The sequence below is a fragment of the Tupaia chinensis genome, unplaced genomic scaffold, assembly GCF_000334495.1.
Source record: "Tupaia chinensis unplaced genomic scaffold, TupChi_1.0 Scaffold000066_1, whole genome shotgun sequence".
Lineage (NCBI taxonomy): Eukaryota > Metazoa > Chordata > Mammalia > Scandentia > Tupaiidae > Tupaia > Tupaia belangeri.
Window position 1 is genome coordinate 8,744,188 of NW_006159525.1, and position 21,081 is coordinate 8,765,268.

Sequence of the window (21,081 nt, forward strand, 5' to 3'; positions counted from 1 at the left end):
GGAATACCTGGGGTATGCCATCCAACAGTCCTCACTGATATCTCTAATATGCCTTTCCTGACTTAAAATGTGCACATGATTGCAGGCTTATTTTATCATGGGTATTTAAGCCAAGCTATGGTACAACAGTGCTATCATCACATTTTTTTACATACATGTCCAAGGATCCCTTCAAATAAGAAGATAAATATTTGAAATATCAAGGAGATACCACCATCCTCCTCAATTTTCAAATCTCTCATCTTATGGGCAGGGAAGCCATTTGAGTTGGTTGTCGACATCTGGTAATTTGTAGCATCTTGAAACAATTACATTCGCCTTACAGCAGTGTAATTGAATGCAGATGGTGGCTTCTCACTGCATAGCTATGCATCCCACAGTAAAGTTTGCAGAAGATGGTTCTGACAGCTTCCCTCCAGGATGAGGCATTTCAGCTGCACTTGTCTCAGCACTGTGGTAATGGTAACCTCAAAGGCAGAATGACTGTCTTGGAGGCTAACGATGCGGACAATCAAAATGAGTAGAGCTACTGTACTTAAAGAATGTGGAACACAATGTGCTTCTGGGAATGGAATAAATTAAAAGGAGTTTCTCAGAATATTTTGTATTCTGCCCTCTTGAGAGACAGCCTACTAGTCCACCGCATAGATCACATAGAAAAGGGCCAGCGTGCCTAAGCTTGTAAAGGGTGTCAGTGCCCAACTGCCCAAGCTTCAGCCCAGAGCTGCTGCAGGAAACTAGTATGTGCTGAGGGACCAGATCACTATGATGTAACACTGTGCTTGGCTCGGAAGGGCAAAGGCAAACAAATATAAAACCTGACCATCCCAAGTGTGAGGTCAATGGCACTTTCATGAATCACTGGTGGAAGTATAAATTTGTGTGTACAGTTTAGAGGGACTACATCTGGTAGAACAGAAAAGTGCATGTGTATGGAGTCCCAGATGGTTCATTTTAAAACATTTTAATTTAGAGTAATTATTGCACGATTAACTGAGAAATATGAACAGAAATATTCATTTCAGCATCATTATATGTATATGATCAATTGGAAACCATTTAAATGTCCATCACCAGGAAGAAGTAAAGAAGACATGGCATAAGACCATCGAGCTTAAACAAACTTGCTAGATTTGTAAGTAGCAATGTATATAGACCTCAAAACTGGTATTCTGAGTTAAAAAGAAAATTTTATTTATATAAGAGGAACTCAAACCGATATCAAATATCATATACAGATATATTTATGTAAAAGTATTAGAAATTAACTATAAAGAGGACTACCCCGTTCATTATTTTGGTAGTCTCTGTAGGTGGAAAGAAATGATGTGAGATAAAATCAAAAAGCCTAGATTATTCTGTACTAGTATGTCTCTTTACAAAATAACATAGCTTTAATAGTTGATAATTTTGTGTTACAGTTCTGTGGCTGCAGGTTATGATAGGCTTTGTCTCTTCTGTATTTTGTGAGCATTCTTTGTTCCTGCCCTCATGGTACTTACAGCCTTGTTTGAGAACCACGTCTCTTACACATAAAATAATTAGAAAAAAATGGTGAACTCTGCTATAGAATTTCTCAACACAAAAGCATTTCTGAGAAGAAAGTCTTCAAACCCTTTCAGACAGTGCAAAAATTTAACACTATTTCCATAATAAGATGACATTTGTCATGTTTATTCCTTTGTCCTCAAAAAATATAGAGTAAGATTTTTTCAGAAGATCTATGATGTAGGATATTGCAACAAATTGAATGCAGAATCAGATAAGAGAATCCAGATGTCCTCCATTAAGTCAGATGTTAAAGAATTTTGTGAAAATGTAAAGCAATGCCATTCTTTTCACTAAAAATATTTGTTATTTGGAAATAGTTTTCTGAATAAAAATATGGTATTATATTAACATGTGATGATTTTATTATTATTATTTTAAATGAATTGATCGATACTTTTTTTAAGAAAGATTTTTTGCTATAGGTCATGTGTGCTTGCTGGAGAGACAGAGACAGAGAGAGAGAAAGTCAGAAATTGCCCCCACAAGGGATGGCCATACTGTCATCCCTCCTTCTCCAATCAATACATATTTTAAATGCTCTCAGTTTTAAATTCCCATACAATAACTATTAATAACTATATTCTGTGTAAACAGAGCTCTTTTGGATTCTCAGTTATTTTTCAGAGAGTCAAGTGGTCCTGAGATCAGAAAGTGAGAACTGCTGGGCTAAGTGATGCTTAGCTAGGATCCTGTAAATGCCAAATTCATCAGGAAGGAGTGCATTTCAAATGGGGAGAAGAGCATAAGCTAAACCTTATAGGTTGAGGAGTTCAAGTATCAGAGCAAATTAAACTAGAATGGTAAAGTAAAGATAATAATGAATTTTGCACCTAGCCTAGAACAAGATGTTTTTTTTCCTTCTTTCTTTTTCTTTTTTTGGTAAGAGTGCTTTGCTATAGGGTGAATGCACTTGCCAGAGAAAAAGAGAGATGGAAAGTGAGAAATCACCCCCCAAGAAGGATGGCCACATGGCAATATCTTCTACTTCATTCTCTTCTCAGGATTTTGGGCTTGCACACACACATACCTCACTTGAGTTTTAAGTCACCAGGTCCAGGACTCGAACTGCGGTTAACTATGTGGAAGTCTAGCGATATAGACATTACACCATGTGCTGGTCCCAGACCAAGAATTTTTAGTCAGTAATTAACAAATGTTTGCTATTTTGAAAGTATTTTGGTAGGCATTGAGATACCTATAATAATGAGTAAGTTTTGTTCTTTATCCTGATAAAATAACATAACTTAGTGCATTATTAATTATAAAATGTTACAATAGACATAGATCTACTGTGAAATTAGAGTTGAATACATCATAAACTATTATTTGATTTTTCCACCAACATTTTGCTACTATGTAGAAATTTCTAAAATAAATAAATAAAACCCAGGGCTATAGCTTTGGAGAAATAAATAAATTTAAAGTTGTAAATTTCTGGTAGTCTATTTGTTATAATCCTTTAACTAGTTTACACCATGAGGAATGCATCAGTCAGGACAGACCAAGGAACAAACAATTCCCAAATCTCAATGGCTTCACACAAAATTTTTTTTTTTTATATTTTTCTCATGTCATATGTCTATCCATTGTAGGTTGTTAAGAGGCTCTGCTCTACGTATTTATTTGACACCTTTTTATGGGAGACTACAATCTCGACAGAAATCATCAAGGTTCCCCGTGATAGAGCAAAGAGGTTAGAAAGTCAAGCCCTAGCAATGATTATGATGTCTTGGAAGTCAGATATATGCCTTCTCCTCATATTTCATTGGCCAAAGCTAATCTTGTGGCCTTGTCTGCCAATCAAAGTAAGGGAGCAGAGAAAGTGGTGTGAAGAGTAACATTTTATTTAACAGAAAGTAGAAATGAATCAGTTGTGGGGGAAATCTAGAATTACCTACCACAAGCCCACCTAAGAAAAAATAAATTATAGTGAATGTCTTAACTCATGGCCAGAATGTTTCTCCAGATTAATCACATTTCACATATTTTTCCAGCTGAATTTAACTCTTCCACCTGAATCAAACTTCTTACAGTATCAGTTTCCTTTCCTCCCTAACCCTTCTGGCTTCATTTCTTTGTTTCCTCTTACAGACTAATTGCTCTTGGATTTATTAGTCCAATTCAGACTATTTCAAAACAAGTAACTTTTTATAACACTATTTATGTTAACTGTTTCTCAAGCCTATGAATTAAAATTGTGAATAAGAAATACTGCACTCTCTTGCCACACCTCAGCCCCAGAATTACCACCAGGCAGGATCATAGTGGTTAGTCTCTGGGGAGGAAGATGTTTCTAACTTCGCTCTTATGTATACATGTAGATTTTGTCTGGAGGTATGAAATGTTATTAAATATTTTCCGTGTGCACATTTTAAAAACTGAGGGCATATCCCATATCTCAGCAAGGCCAGTGCTCAGAAAACACAGCCATAACTGCCTGTGGAGTTAGAAATTTTAAGGCTCATGGTAAATGTTTGCCGAATTACATTGGCAGGCAAAGAAACCTTAACTTCCATTGCTGGACTAAACTAGTCTTTTTTTTTTTTTTTTTTTTCTTTTTTTGGAGAGGTTTTTGCTATAGAGGGCGTGCGCTCGCCAGACAGACAGAGAGACAGAGAGATAGAAAGCGAGAAATCACCTCCCCAGGGGGGATGGCCATGCTGCAATCCCTTCTCCTCCATTCTCCTCTAGGGATCTTGGGCACGCACGCACGCACACTCGTCCGGCATGAGTTTAAGCATCCGGGTCCGGGACTCGAACCGCGGTTGACTACATGGGAGTCCAGCGACATAGCCATTACGCTAACTGCTGGTCCCTAAACTAGTCTTATCGGGTAGTAAATAAACACAACTGGAAAGCCGTGTGGGGTAGAGATTCAGTACAATGTCTCTGAAGCCAGACAGACCTAGTTTTGGTGCTGGGGTCCTCTTATCAAAAGTAAGAGTGCTGAGACCAAAATATAGCATAATAGTTACATCACTGAACTCCCATATAGTCGACCACAGTTCAAGTCCCAGATGCAGCAGCTTAAACTCATGCCAGCATGTGTGCATATATGCCCAAAATCCTGAGAGAATAGAGAAGGGATTGTGGCATGGCCATCCCCCCATGGGGGATGGTTTCTTGCTTTCTGTCTCTCTGGCGAGTGTATGTGCCCTATAGCAAAAATCTCTCTCTCAAAAAAAAAAAAAAAAATTAAGAGAGCCAAGGGGCCAGCAGGTAGCATGGTGGTTAAGGTGCTAGACTCCCACATGACCAACCACAGCTGTCGTTATGGTCCCGGTGACTTGAAGATCACTCCAGGTGCATGTGCACATGTGCCTAAAATTCCAGGAGGAGAATGGAGAAGGACTGCAGTATGGCCATCCGTTACAGGAAGTGATTTCTCACTTTACCTTTCTCTCTCCAGCGAGTGCATGTGCCTTATGGCAAAAACCTGAAAACAAAACAAAAACAAACAAACAAACAAACAAAAATTAAGAGAGCCACATAAAACTCAATTTTTAATAAACCTACACCTGATTCTTTTGGGTCATCCACATCTGTAAGCTAAGCACTGCAGAGGGGGCTAGCTCCATGGCTTAACTTTTGACATTTGGACAAGAGTACAAGTTGTTTTTACTTTTTAGCCACTCTAGAGAAAGAGTAAGCTAGAAACTTCATCTAGGAGGAGGATGTAAAGCATAAATAATATGCAAAAGTAATAGAATGAGAAAAAAGAATCTTGAGAGTCACTTAGTTCAGCTACCCATCTGATGTTCGGACCCCTTCTGCAGTGTTTCCTCCAGTGGTTATGTGTGTAAGACACCTAGGGAGAGCCATCACCAGTGCTCAGTGTCTTTAATGGTTTTTGGAAACCTCTGATGGCTAGAATTATATCTTATATTGTGCCAATGTCTATGATTTAGTGTTAGTAATACACTTTCATAATTGAAAGGGACTATGCTATTAAGATTTCTGAAAAGATACTGTATTGATATTTTGTTCTTCCATTTACTTCGCACATTCATCTAGTAAGTATTCACTTTAGTCCCTAAACAGCAGCTTGGTGAAGTTACATGCCTTGGTGAAGGTGGCAGCATTGCCTTATTAACCGGGAATGAATGCACTATTGTGTTTTTGAAAATAATTGTGGCAGAGGAAAAACTTCCATCCATCTACTCTACTTGAATACAAACACATTTATATATGACAGTTATTTTGTTGGTAACACAGGATTTCATCAGGAATGTGTGACAAAGATCTCAAGGAGATTATCTATAGCTACCATCATTGTTTTAACTCCCATGCTAGTTTTCAATAGTTCCTATCAATAAATACTTTATTTTAGCAATCCTTTCTGTAAATGTCAGTGCTGAGCACATCATGGCTTAAGACAGAATTGATGAAAGAGTACATACATAAACTATTCTTTCTATAAACATTAATAAATAGTATTTAATTTTTGAAAAATATTTTACTTTAATAAACACAGTCTACACTTTTTCTGAGGACTGTGTGTCCAGGAGAACAGTCATTTTTGATCTAGTATGAAACCACCTTCAAATAGAGCTGATTCACCTCCAAGGCCATTTCTCTAAACAAATAGGTCTAACAAACCAGTCAATCAATTAAGAGAGAGAGAGAGATAAAAACAAGGAACACAAGCTCTGAGGCAGAGGTGATGCGCTAGTAGTTCAATTTGTAAGTATATTTACCAACATTCATGTATTACATGCACGTGAAAATGCCTTTTACTTCTCCTGAGTTATTGTGCTAAATAAACTGTTTTATATTAGGATATTTTAAAAGGAAGAAGAATGGTAGGAATTATGAACCTTTGCCTCTTCTGGGATAGAATCATTGCTCCCCACCAAGACTTAGAAATCAGATCGTTTTGGCTAGTTCTAGAGGAAGGCAACATCAGGTGTGAAAGGGTCCCACAAAAGGAAAGAATGCAACACACATGTCCTTTACTCTGGTGTGCAAGGAAGGCTCTGGGATTCTCACTTCATTTCTTCTTGTTTTTATTCCATCTAACATTCCTCTTTTTCAACGTCAGGTTTCTGCCATGAATTACACACTCTAGCTGCTTACGTTTAGGGAGTTTAGGTTTACACTCAACTGGGATCCAAAGTTTCAGTCTTATGCAGTACATTCTAAGCCTGGTAAATGCCTATATTGTCTGGAGTGTTCTGAGCCCATGAACTTATGAGCAGAAACAGCCAGGTTTTTTTGTCGTTATGGAACTGGAAGCAGAGTATCAAGTAAGCATATGGCGCTCCAGCTAACCTCTTAAAACATGCCCGTTTGCTCCTCGAATGATCCAAATCCAACATCCTCAAAGTCATGACACTGTGGGGTTTGAACAAATACCAAATGAGTTAGAAAAACACACAACATTTTAATCCTTATAAGACTATTACTTTTTTTCAAAATAGAAGATGGGTTAGGTTACATACAGCTGTAATCAATTCAATAGAGATTCCATTCAAACACTCATTCAAGCAAAATTAGAAGGTAAAATGTGTTTTAGCACCCATTTGATTTATGGGTAAGTTAGATTTGTTTTTATTTTTTTCATCAGTTTAAAGATTGCTTTTAAAAGTCATAGAACCAATTATTTTCTTAAGATGATAATCTTTAAATAGTTGATCTGCTTTTACTAATTTTATCTTTTTTTATTTCCTTCATTCTTACCATCAGACCATTTTAGAATCTGATGATCTCTTCCTCCTTGGAATGTGTATGCAATTTATCCATTTTTATTCTTCAGAGAGTTTTCTCATTTCTTTCTTTCCTCATTCTCTGTCATGATACACTGAATGAAAGCTATGAGGCTTTGAGGATTCATTATTAGGTCCATTAGAGAAGAGAAAAGGGCTCAAATGAAGAGATTTGCTTTTGCATAGGCAAATTACTTATCCTCTTTATGCTTTGGATTCTTAGTCTGTAATTAGACTAATAGTAGTTTCTATCTCAAGAGGTTGTGAGGCTTAAATGATTCGTATCAAGTGCTTTCTACAATGATGTACTGTAGTAAACAAGAAATAACAGGCTTATTACTAACAGTATATTCATCTTTGTTATTGAAAGAAAAAGGTCACACACAAGGTATTTGGCTAAGCATTGTTAGGGATACAAAATATGAATAAAACATGGCTCTTGCTTTTGATAAAATAACATTTAGTGGTAAAGTGGAGATCTGTGGTCAGACAAATAAGAATAGAAGAAAATGTTATAACAGTGGTGTCAATGAAGTGCTTGGATGATTGGAAAAATTGTTTTATCTTTAGAGGGTCATTAAGAGCTTTAATAACATGTTGGTATTGTTTATCTAAATCTTAACAGTATTTTTTTTTAAAGAGAGATTTTTGCTGTAGAGCACATGTGTTTGCAGGAGAGACAGAGAGAGAGAGACAGAGAGACTGAAAATGAGAAATCACCCCCTGGGGGGATGGCCACACCACAATCCCATCTCCTCCATTCTCCTCTTGAGATTTTTGGCACACATATACACATACCTATTGTGACTTAATAGTATTTAAGCATCATTAAAATGTTGAGGGAGAATATTCTTTTTTTAAAAAAAAAATTTTAACTCACGCCGGGCGCGTGTGCGTGCATGCCCAAGATCCCGGGAGGAGAATGGAGGAGAAGGGATTGCGGCGTGACCATCCCCCCTGGGGGGTGATTTCTCGCTTTCTGTCTCTATGTCTCTCTCTGTCTGTCTGGCGAGCGCACGCGCCCTATAGCAAAAATCTCTCCAAAAAAAAAAAAAAATTATACATTTAATTGCTATACATCATTTAGATTGTAAAGAGACTTTACCCAGCATGATGTACACCTCAGTCCAGCCCTGCTGAGAATACTATACATGTCCTTGTCAACAAATAATAAACCATATCTGTGTTCTACAAATGTCTTACCTCTTTTTTCCCCAAATTTCCTTTCCTACACCTTTCCCCTCCCACACTCTGCCTCTAGTGTCCATAACAATTTTTAATGCTTTTATGTCTTCTAGTCTTTCAGCCACTACCATAGATTGCAGACAGTCGGTATATGTTAAGTGGAGACATACAATGTCTCTCTTTCATAGCCTGACTTGCTTCACTCAGCAACAAATCTCCCATAATTTTCCACTTTCTATCAGATTCCAGGGCCTTGTTTTTATGGTTGAGTAGTATTCCATGGAGATATTCTAAGTAAGGAATATGATGTGAATAATTATGTAGAGCCATGAGGGAATAGGAGTCAGTCAGTTGATATAATTGCAAATCAAGGTGCACAGAGTTGGAATGGAAAGCACACTGGAATAAAAGCAGAAAACTTTGAATGATAAGCTGACACATCTGGCCTTTCTTTTTTTCTAGCAATGGGGACAATATTCTGTTTTGGAGCCAGGAAATCAGAGCTGATTAAAAATATTGCAAAAGAAAAAAAAAAACTTAGCTTTAAATGATAGAACTTGGAGCCAGATGGTGGTGCAGTGGTGGAATAATACTCTGTGATGCTGAATCCACGTGGGAAGGTTCAACGTTCCCATCCTGAGGCTTGCCTTTAGGTGTCAGGCTTGTGTATGTGCTTATAATCTGGGCTGCCTGAGCCTTGGGGAGGATTGTGGCATGAAGACCCTTTTGGGAGTGCCTATCTCTCTCTCATGGAAGAAATAAATAAATGAAATGATAGGATCTTAGACCTGAAAATGTCCTATGCTAACATTTTACTTTTGTGATTGGAAAAAAAATACACACTGTGTGTACACATATACCCGAAATTAACCTATGCTTGTTAAAGAACATCTTCTTGTTAAAGAATATTGAAAAAGTATCCATACTCCCACTTGATTTCTGTAAACAAAGTGTGACCTCATTTTTTTTTCTTGTTAAGTTACAGCCAATCATGGCAGTAATGCTTCAGTTTATCGCAGGCATTCTGCCTCTTAAACTGTGTGAAGGCAGACAACTTCAGAATGTAACCACCCTGGATTGTTTCCCTACCTAATTTCTTCACTTTCGTTTTTGTATGTCACTTTTCTGTTCCTGTACCCATCACTTTCCTTTTCTGGAACTTAAATATCTTGTGAGCATGAGGCTACCTGGAGTTGTCCAGAAGTTCAGGGAAAACCATCCAATTTGAATCCTGTTAAAATTTGCTCAATTATACTCCACTCAATTTAATTGGCTGGATTTTTCCTTTTACATTTTGAACTAGAAAAGTGATTTTTATTTTTATATATTATCTATAAATTTATAGATTAAAAATGGTACTTGCTTTGGGACCAGCAGGTGACATAATGGTTAAGGTGCTGGACTCCTACATAGTCCACTGTAATTTGAATCCCAGACCCAACGACTTAAAACTCATTCTGGGTGCATGTGCACCCAAAATCCTGAGAGGATAACTAGGGAGAAGGGATTGTGGCATGGGCATTGCCCCTGGGGAGTAATTTCTCACTTTTTGTCCCTCTGTCTCTCCAGTGAGCACACATGTCCTATAGCAAAAACCTCTCTCAAAAAAAAGCACTTGCGTTAATTTATATAATCTTGTTTTTCTAACTAGATTATATAGTTTTACATTGGCTATTTGTATTTGTGTGTCTGTTTGACCTGTCACTTTAAGTCCTTGTTCTATTTCCCATGAGACTCCGTATATTTTTCTATTGTCCTATAAAAGTACTCTCTATATTCTGGTTGATAAACATTATGTTAACAGATTTCTTTATAAAGTACCATCCTTATATTTCTAAAATTAAATCCACTCAAGTTGGCTGTATTTCTCTTGTGCACTGCTATATTCTACTTCCTCATTAATGAAATGCTTAATTGGGACTTTCTCTCCATTTCAGGTTTTCCCAAGGAGGAGGAGTTAAAAAAGCATGCATTCCCTAGCTTCTAACCTGAGGTGTTAGCCCACTTATGCAGGATATGCAAATAAAGTGAGGAAGACCTGTTTTGCCTCTTTAGCCCAATACTCACCTTGAAGTTAAAAAAGACTAAGTTGGGAAGTGAAAAGGAAAAGATAACTTCTTTGAAGACTAGAGAACTTCATTGAAGACTGTCATTGGCTTTTATGGCATTATTATTATTATTTTTCATTTTCCATATTCAGCATGGAAGAGAGAACGAAGAGTTTTACTTTATCTCAAGCTAAGTGAGAGGGTTTAGTATCTGGCATCTCTCCCTAACAGTTTGGAAAAAATGAAGGACTTTTTGGCACATTGTGTTTTACTAAAAAGACCATAGTACTATGTTCTTCCAGAACTTTACCAGTTGCAAGGAATAGAAGGAGTCTGTTGCTTTCCCATCAAACTGGGTGGGATGTAACTCCTGACCATCATAGCAGAGTGGAAGGATGCTGTGTAACTTCCAAGTCTAGGTCATCAAAGGATGCAGCCTCTTCCTAACTCCTATAACTCAAGATTCTTGTTTGGGAGAAGTAAGTCCTATACAATGAGCAAGTTCAACTTAGCCCTCTTCGGGTGGGTGCTTGGAAAGGAACCAAGACCCCAGCCAAGAGCTTTCATTAGCCACCTGACAAGAGTGAATTACCTTTAGGTAATTCTCCTCGTAGCCTTTGGATCTTGGTACTAAGCCCCTCAGACATAATGAAATAATCTCCTTATGCCCTGCCTGGGTTCCTGACTCAGAATCCTTGAGCACAATAAATGGTCATGTTGCATTATAAGTTTGAGGGTAATTTGTGATGTAATCTTAGTAACTGGAAGAGAGGTACATTTGATCCCACCCTTTTAAGGATGGAAGATGAAAGACTGAAGTCAGAGTTACAAACTTGTGGTGGTGCAAAGCATGCAGGGAAATAGATGAGAAAACTGTACATGCACCAGCAAACAAGGATGTGTGATCTCTAGAATGGGAGGGGACACAAGAGAGAGCCTAGGAGAGATTTTGCTCAAGAGAGTTGATTAAGGGGCCAGGAGATGGTGTAATGGCTATGTCGCTGGGCTCCCATGTAGTGGACCACAGTTCGAGTCCCAGACTCAGTGGATTAAACTCACTCTGGGTGCGTGTGCATGCATGCCCAAGATCCCAAGAGGAGAATGGAGGAGAAGTGATTGAGTCATGGTCATCCTCCCTGGGGGGTGATTTCTCATTCGCTTTCTGTCTCTCTGTCTCTCTCTGTCTTTCTGGTGAGTGCATGTGTCTTATAACAAAAATATCTAAAAAAAAAAAAAAAGAAAAAGAAAAAGAGAGAAAGAGAGTTGATCAAGTAAAGGGGTGACTGACTACAGAGATGTTGAGGTAAATAGCAGTGTAAGGAAATATATTGCTGATCTAAAACACCCAGAGAAATACTATGGGTGAGAAAGAGCCAGCTTGATATACTTTTGAATCTTAAAAAAACAGAGCTAGAATCCAACTATACTTACTCAGTCCTACTGCATTTTCCATCACCATGTCTATATGCCCACACCCAAATCAAAGTAAGCCAGAAGGGGAGAGGAAGTGAAGGAGTGAGTGACATGAAGAGGGAAGGTCCATCACATACCTTACCTCTCTGCAACCAAAATAAGAAGCCCTATCCAAATGAGGGAAGAAGAAAGTTCTTTTTAAAAAGCTCAGAAATATAGTTATTGCAATAGAATGGTCATTTTAATAAATAAAATGAAGCTGTTTTTCTGAGTAGAAGTAGCAGAAAAGCTATGTGTTAAAGCTACATTAAGAGTATCTTGGGGCTGGGACCTGTAGATAGCATAATGGCTATGTTGCTGGACTCCCATGTAGTTGACTGCAGTTTGAGTCCCGGACCCGGTGGCTTGAACTTATGCCAGGTGCATGTGCATGCATGCCCAAGATTCCGAGAGGAGAATGGAGGAGAAGGGATTGCAGTGTGGCCATCCCCCCTGGGGGATGATTTCTCACTTTCTGTCTCTCTGTCTTTCCAGTGTGCACACGTACCCTATAGCAAAAGAACTCTCAAAAAAAAAAAAAAAAAAGAGTATCTTGGGGCTGGCACTGTAAAGTAGCAGGTTAAGCCCTGCGTATGAGCAGTCAAATCCCAATAGGATGGAGAACACACAGTGACACTCATGTCAAGGATCGCTTTCAGAAAAACTACTATTTGATCAAGGATAAAGGACATGAGGTAATAGGTCACAAGGCTATCTTGGGAAAGATCCTTCTGAGCAGAGGAGAAACAAGCTCACAAGAAGTGTACTTGGTTCATTCATGAGGCTGAGTGGAGTGGAGAAATCAAGAGGGAAGAAAAATGGGCGATGACAATTAAACACTGGGTAATGTGATGCCTTGTACCTTATTCTGAGGATGAGTGATAATAGCATAAAAGGTCGTCTTTAGTCAGTGTGACATTGTGATGGAGAGCATGATACATGACATTTTGGAAGCATTTTTTGTTTTGGTAAGATTTTTGCTATAATATGTGTATGCTTGCTGGAGAGACAGAAAGACAGAAAGTGAGAACTCACTCTGCAGCCAGAATGGCCATGCCGTCTGTAATCCCTTCTCCTCCATTCTCCTCTTGGCATGTAGGGAATGAACACGCATGTGCCTAGAGTGAGTTCCAAGCCACTGTGTCCAGGTCTCAACCACAATCGACCACATGGGAGTCCAGTTCCTCAACCACCCCAAGCCCCACTCAGTTTATAACATAGGTACAAGGAGACCCTGGAATGAGATTCTGGAACCTTTCTACGGGGTTCAGTATTGCAGAGTATTACATTATTGCTGCTTCGTTAGCTGTTCCCTGAATAACTTTTTAGAAAAATGTAACAGTTGCATGCCAATAGAAAAGCTGACCAAGCTGTAGTTTATAGAAATTTAGTATCTTTGCTATAGATAAAGTCAGTGTGGTTATTTAGTCATTCTTAGTTAAAACATAGAAGCAAACACATCCTACAATATATCCCTAAAAGTCTCTCTATGGCTGTCAAACTTTATTATTTAAATATAAACTTGCTAGAAGTTCAATTTTTTTAAAGAATTATTTTATTTAGCTTTACTTATTTATTTATGTTTTAATTTGACCAAAGAGGGACAGAGAGAGAGAGAGAGAGAGAGAAAGCCAGAAAGTAAGTCACCAGGTCTGGGACTCGAACTGTTGTCAGCCAAGTGGGAGTCCAGCGCTCATAACCACCACGCCACCTGCTGACCCCAGAAGTTCAATTCTTAATGAAAGTAAGTGAATGATTAACATTTTATATGATTTAACATGAAAAAATGTAAACTATTTAGTTTCACCACTTCTTGTCTGTATATGATTACGAAGAAAAACTGGAAATTATTGCCTGGAAAAACTGTTCACCTTGACCATGGGGTGAAATCATGCCCTTCTGTTTTCTATTTCCGTTTAGTATTCATAGCATGACATTGCCTTTGCAATAGCCACTTTTCAACATGTTTTATGGAATGAGTCGACGTGATCAATTACAATCCTTTCACCCGAGCCCAGGAGTCAGGTGGAATGCTTTGACGGAACTGCTATTTTTGTAGATAACACCAGTCTCTGAGGAAATACGAAAGTCACAGCTGTCTCTGCTCTCTCCTTTCTGTCAGGCTCTACAGGTATCACCAGTGATGCAATTTTTCCATCATATGGGGGTGGTGAATTTGAAGACATTGTGATGGAAACTAATGCAGTTGTTTAAATGATAACGATGCATAATTAAAGGTATTATCAGAAGGCATAGTTTATTTTTTGATTTGGATATCACATTCCATTACTTTGTAGCTAATTTCAACATTGTCTGATCACTGATCAACAATGTCATTGATCAGATTAACCAAATTCTTCTAATGGCTAAGCAGTTATAAACTACACAGATTTATTTCAAAAGGCATATTACTTTTAAAAAAAATGGAGGAAAGGGATTGAGGCGATAACCACACCCCACTGGGGGATGATTTCTGTCTTCCTCTCCCTCTCCCACTTTCTCTGTCTCTGATGGGCTCACACATCCTCTGGCAATAAAAATAAATAAAAAAGCACATTATTTTTTATGAAAGAAAAATGGCAACAGGGTTTTGACTATGTGCAAAAGCAGACTAAGTAGACTAAGTATCACATCACACAATAGAGTTCGGGCGCTTTCATGAGGTGGTGGTGTTTGCTCTCTCAACACTCAGGACTGTTTTCCAAATATGCTGATAACTTTTTTTTTGGAGAGTTTTTTGCTATAGGGCACATGGGCTCTCCAGAAAGACAGAAAGCGAGAAATCACCCCCCGGGATGGGGGAGTGGTCATGATGCAATCCCTTCTCCTCCATTCTCCTTTCGGGATCTTGGGCACACATGCACACACACCTGGCATGAGTTTAAGCCACCAAGTCCAGGACTCAAACCGCGGTCAACTACATGGGAATCCAGCGACATAGCCATTATGCCAACTGTTGGTCTCCAATATGCTGATAACTTGACTGCCCTGGTAATGGAGTCCCTGACTCTCTGTATAGAAATGGGTTAAATGTAACATGTTTGTTTCCAAAACAGTAAATATATTCCATGTAAAGAATTATCTTTTTTTACTTCTTGTTTAAAAATTTAATTGGAGGCCATCTCCATAGAACTCAATACAGTTTTCAGAAGCATGCATTACGTGACCATGAAATCAAAGACATGACCATAGGCATCCCTCTTATTGGAGAAGTTTACATTCTTCTGTCTGCCAAGTACTTCCTCCCTAAGCCCCTCTCATCCAATTCCTGCTACCCACCCTTCCCCTATAGTGATTTCCCCCCCTTTCTCTTTTTCTTGTGATTTTCTTAAGAAATAATTTTGCACTTAGGAAAGGGTTTGTAACTTTTTCTGAAAATTTCTGTCTGCTGACTTTCTGCAGATCCTCGATTTTGCTGAGATATTCAGAGAAGACAATCTTACTGCTAAGGTGGCCTTTGGACTTCCATTTTTATTTCTGATCTCCTTTATTCTACTTTCCGACTGACCCTGTTTCAGGTCAGCAGCCAACAGCATAACAAAAGGTAACATTCATGTCTCTGTCACTTTAGATTTCTCTTTGGAAGATCATATTTCTTCTGGCAAAATATTACATTTTCTCTTTTTGTGTTAACCTCACTTTAGAAAGTTTAAACATTCCTACCTGTTGAATTCAAGAGAGGCCAAATGATTTACTTGCATCCATAAAATGTGAGTGGAAATGATATCTATCCTTAGGAGCTATTTCTTGTTTCACCATCCATCTCTTTCTTGAGTTTAATTTACCATGTTTTTTCTCCTGTTTAAGAAATCTTCATCTGAGTCAGGGTGGCAAAAATATTATCTTTTTCCTTTAGCAATGTTATTTTGTATATTTAGATCAAAGATATATCTCAAAATTGTAAATTTAATTTTACTTTAATGTTGCTTGATGTGTAAGATGGGTGTCAATGCTTTTTTTTTATATGAATATTTATTTATTCTAGCACCATTGACCTAATGTCACTCAGGCTTTTAGTTTTTCTGCATCATCAGACAAGAATACTCTATAAATCTTCACATATTTGGAGCAATTACATTTTTCTATAGCTATATAAATTAATAGTACACAACTCAGCATTACTGGATCTCACTTTAATCTTTCTGGTAGCATTTTGGAGGAAAAAATAATTTTCTAAATTGTGTTTATGTAAATATATTGCTTAGTTAATTGGGGGGATGGAGTAATGGAAAAGTTTGGGGAGAGGAATTATACATGGGAACTGGATGTTGGTCTGTAGTAATGGGGCATTGGTAAATAACATCTGAAAAGAACAACTAAAAAAGAGTAGTATAAACATATGGTTTAGAAATACATAGTTAAGTGGCAGAAAAACATAACTAAAACTAAGAATCCAGCGGCTTAAAATGTTGCTTTGGAAAATGAGTGGCAGAATTTTTCTCAACTGCCACAAAAGTTTTACACTGCTTTGACATTTCTGGAGGTATTTGTATACATTAGTTGAATATTTTTTCAAATATTTTCAAAACTAAGAATAGCTATCTGGAGGGATGCACCCTACTTTGTTAGGGGTGGGCTCCTATAGGAAGAAGGGTTGATGAAAGATGATACTTTGATTTATTGAACATACTCCCAACGCTGGCTGTATTTAGAATAGAATCTGCAAGGAGGTAATGTTGGTTAAATGAAATCATAAGGGTAGGGGTATAATCTGATAAAGTTGATGCTCTTACAAGAAGAGGAAGAGATACTAGATATCTTTCTCCATTTTTGTAAGGATACAATGAGAAGGTACCTGTCCACAAGTCAAGAAGAGAATCTGTACCAGGAACTAAATATGCCAGACCTTGATCTAGGACTTTGATCCTCCAGAACTGTGAGAAGATACATTTCTGTGGTTTAAGTTACACAGTCATTATGTTGTATTATGGCTGGCCAAGCAGACTAATGCATGTGTTGAATTTTTAAAATTTTTTCTCATAAAGAGCCTATAGTTGTCCCTTGGTGTAGATGGTGAATTGATTCCAGGACCATTCCATGAATATTGAAATCCATGGATAAACTAGTCCCTTATATAAAGCAGCACAGTATTTGCCTATAACCTATGCACATTTTCTTGTAGTTAAATTATTTCTAGATTACTCATAATACCTAATACAGTATAAATATTATGTAACTAAATTGTTATACTATGATTATTATATTGCTTAGGGAATAATGAAAAGGAAAGAAAATCTGCACCTGTTTGGTACAGATACAAACTTCATAATAGTACTACTAACTAAATATTACATATTAACAACAATGTAACATTCTACATGCACTTGGTTCAATCTATGAATGGGAGCCCCTGGATACAGGGCTGATGGTATATCATTTTGCAATGAAAATATATAACTGGAGAGAAAAGAGTTATGTTATAAAAGTAGCATCTTCATAGTCAAGAAAAGTTTGAAAAAAGGAGGAAATCCTATATATTTTAGTCCTTCATCATACATATTTATCTTTCTCTAATTGACATAGGTATAATCAAATTCTATTCTGAATTTTTATCTAATACCTCACATTTTTAATGTAAATTAAATATTAAGTTAATTACTAAAATGTATAATAGTAATTTAAATCACTATAAACTGTTTAGTTGAGCTGATATATTTTATCACAATTTAATTTAACCAAGTTGTGATGTAGCATTTTTGTTGTTTATAATTCGAGAGAGAGATTTTTGCTATAGGGCATGTGCACGCACTAGAGAGACAGAAAGACAGTGAGAAATTGCCCCTTGGGAGGATGACCATACCACAATCCCTTCTCCTTCATTCTTGTCTTGGGATCTTGGGCACACATGCACACACGCCCAGTGTGAGTTTCAAGCTGCCAAATTTGGTACTCAGACCATGGGCAACTACGTGAGAGTCCAGCGATGTAACCATTTCACCATCTGCTGGTCCCAGGCATATGTCTTTTTAAAGTTGGAATTAACTTTCTTGGGATAAATTCCCAGAATTGAAATGACATTTTAAAGATTCTTGGTATATTTTGCCAAATTGCAAATTTGACATGATCAATCAGTTCATGATTCTATTAGCAATGTGTGGAAAGCCGACTGTATTTTCCTCTGGACACGTGAGGTATTGTTTAACTTTACCCCCATCTTCAGACAGAAGCAGATTTCATTTCTTATACTATGTGTCCTTTTTGTTGCTTCCAAACATTTTAACATGGAGTTTTTTGGAAATCAGATGTCTCTTGGTTCCCATATTGTTCCATGTCAGAGATAATCCACAAATGTATATTCTGGGCCAGCAAATATAAGGTTTTTGTAAAAATTAAAATAATAATAATAAAAACAAAATATAAGGTTTTATTGTATATAGTGGGGTATCTCTCTAGCCGACAAACGAACCCTGACAGAGTAGCTATGTGCCTCAACTGATCGGCAATATTGTAAAAAGGAGATTAGAAGTGACAGTGGAGGGTTAGTTGATGACATAGTGATAAACTGCTGGACCCCACATGGCCGGCCATACAGTTTGAGCCCCAGATCTAAAAAAACAAAAAAAGAAAACAGGAAAGAAAGAAAAGAAACGACAGGAAATATTAGGTTCTTTGTGGCAGTCTTCCTCTGAACCACCTAGCACCATTCTTGCTGTCCATCACTCTCTTCCAGGATACTGGGTTCATAACAAGTTAAGGCGCGTGCAAACGGACACTATTCTAGATATTTTAAATAGGAAAAGTACTTATGCCCAGGAAATACGTTCGTAGCACTACCACAAGGCTCAGGGAAGTGAAGGCCTAGGAAAACCTTCACTAACATGTGGAGGATCGGGAATTAGAAGGCTCACGGGATGCCACAGCCAGCCATCTCTGCTGCCTGCTGATGTGGGTCACATACAAAACACTGGAGGCCTAGGAACTTCCTACTGCGGTCTGCCTATCTTATAGCTTTTGCATTTCTCCTGTCTTCCACCTTACACAGCATTATCTCTTTCTGGGAGAATTTGTACAAGTATCATATGAGTAAGGACTCCTGCAAAGTCTACTTGCAGAATTTTTTACTTTGAAATGTGGAGAGGAATTACGGTGCAGGAATGACACTGGACTGACTATTCAGACTCCCTCCCTTGTGGTGGGAGTCTTGACAGTTATCACAATGTCTTGGATAAAGTCTTTCTTATTTTAACAAGTGTCAGAGTAACTTACCAATAGAAGTGGCTTGAGGAATTGGAAATGAGTTGGCTGGGCCATAATGTGATCAACACATCATGATTTGTCCTAAACTTCCTTTGTTTTAGCACTGAAAATATGCTCCTGAAAAACAAAGACTCTGGAAGTTACCTGACTTTCTCAAAGTCACTTAGTTACTTTGCAGTGACTGAGCTTTGGTTTGCTGACCCTCAAGGTAGGGTCAGAAAGGGTCTTAGAAGAGCCTCTTACAGGGTTGTAACTAGGAGTCCTTCCAGCCTCATACCACATGAAAGTTCAGAGAGGAATGATTATTCCTATGACAAATACTCAGAGATTTGAAATGTTATTCAGCTGAGCTAAACACCTCTGCCTTTATCTTGAACTCCTCATGCACACCTGCTCTGCGGGTTCTTTTTTTTGAGGTCAGCGATCACATCTGCCTTCTACACGACACTATCTTCTCTCTGTATGTGGGCGCAAACCAGCTGAAGTCAATCCTCTGTCTGTGTAAAGAGCTATTTCCCTCTCTCCAGGCTTCTTGTATCTGTGATTTTGTGAAAATAGTAACAAAAACACCTTACATAATATTAGATTTTTACCTTCTCTGACTCCCTGTGGACAACACAGATATCTGAAAAGTTTTATGTATGTTTGCTTTTTATACTTCATGATTTCTAATTTTCTTTGATAAACATCACAAATCTGATGCATTGTATTAATTGAATTTTGCATTTTAAAAAGAGTTTTATTAGTCAAGGTTTACATAGGAATGGAAAATGAAATCTCTCAGTCTTGTCTCCTGTTTCAACTTAGAGAAAAATTAATGAGAGGAGTCATCAAAAAGTTCACATGAAATGTATACTATGAAAAAACTACATAGTATCAGCAGTTGGCATAATGGCTATGTCACTGGACTCCCATATAGTCGACTGCAGTTTGAGTCCCGGACCCAGTGGCTTAAACTCATGCCAGGCACTTGTGTGTGTGTGCCCAAGATCCCTAGAGGAATATGGGGAAGAAGAGATTGCGGCGTGGCCATACCCACGGGGGATGATTTCTTGCTTTCTGTCTCTCTGTCTCTCTCTGTCTTAAACCTCTCCCCACCCCCCAAAAAATAAAGAAAAAGAAAAAAAAAGAAAAAGAAACACCCCCCCACCCCCAAAATAAAGAAAAAGAAAAAAAAAGAAAAACTACATGGATTTCTATTTTTTACACCTGAATATACTTTAAATCCATGTTTTCCACAAACTATTTGAACTGCCCGTGTATTAATGATTTGCTCTTAAATATTTTATGACTCTGGCATTTAAAAAGTCCACATGTCTTTTGAGAGTTTTTTTTATTTTTTTCACTATAGGGCACGTGTGCTCGTCAGAAAGACAGAGAGAGACAGAGAGATAGAAAGTGAGAAATCATCCCCCAGGGGGGATGGCCACACCGCAATCCCTTCTTCATTCTCCTCTTGGGATCTTGGGTATGCACGAACATGTGCTCGGCGTGAGTTTAAGCCGCCCGGTCTGGGACGTGAACCACAGTCGACTACGTGGGAGTCAAGCAACATAGCCATTATGCTAACTGCTGGTCCCGGTAAGTCCACATTTTAAGACTATATCACATCTCCTACTCTTCCTCTGCTTTTTTAAAAATTTTCAACCTATGTCCCTAGGTAGTTATGTTCATACACAGTGGCAATATGGTGGTGTCAGGTTTTATTCTGTCTGTTGAGTGAAACCCCACATATACCCTTGTACTTCACAAAAGAGGTCAGTGTGCTTAATCAGAACTCCAACAAGAACTTTTGAGGGCTAAAATGAGCCACACAAAGCTCTAATCCCCAAGTATCCTGCATCTTCTACAATCTACAAAATTTTGCATATGTCCTATCTTTATTTGTCAAATAGGATTTTGATAGTGGCCTGTGATTATTATTCTTTACTCAGAGTATCGAT

The 21,081-nt window shown here is 37.9% G+C and overlaps 1 long non-coding RNA gene across 1 annotated transcript; it reads left to right on the plus strand.

The window, feature by feature from the left end:
- Positions 1 to 13,868: 13,868 nt before the first annotated feature.
- On the plus strand, positions 13,869 to 16,802 carry LOC102483562 (uncharacterized). Its single transcript, XR_333573.1, has 4 exons — positions 13,869 to 14,072; positions 15,344 to 15,485; positions 15,586 to 15,651; positions 16,719 to 16,802. It is a non-coding gene; the product is annotated as an uncharacterized LOC102483562 (long non-coding RNA).
- The last annotated feature ends 4,279 nt before the right edge of the window (positions 16,803 to 21,081 follow it).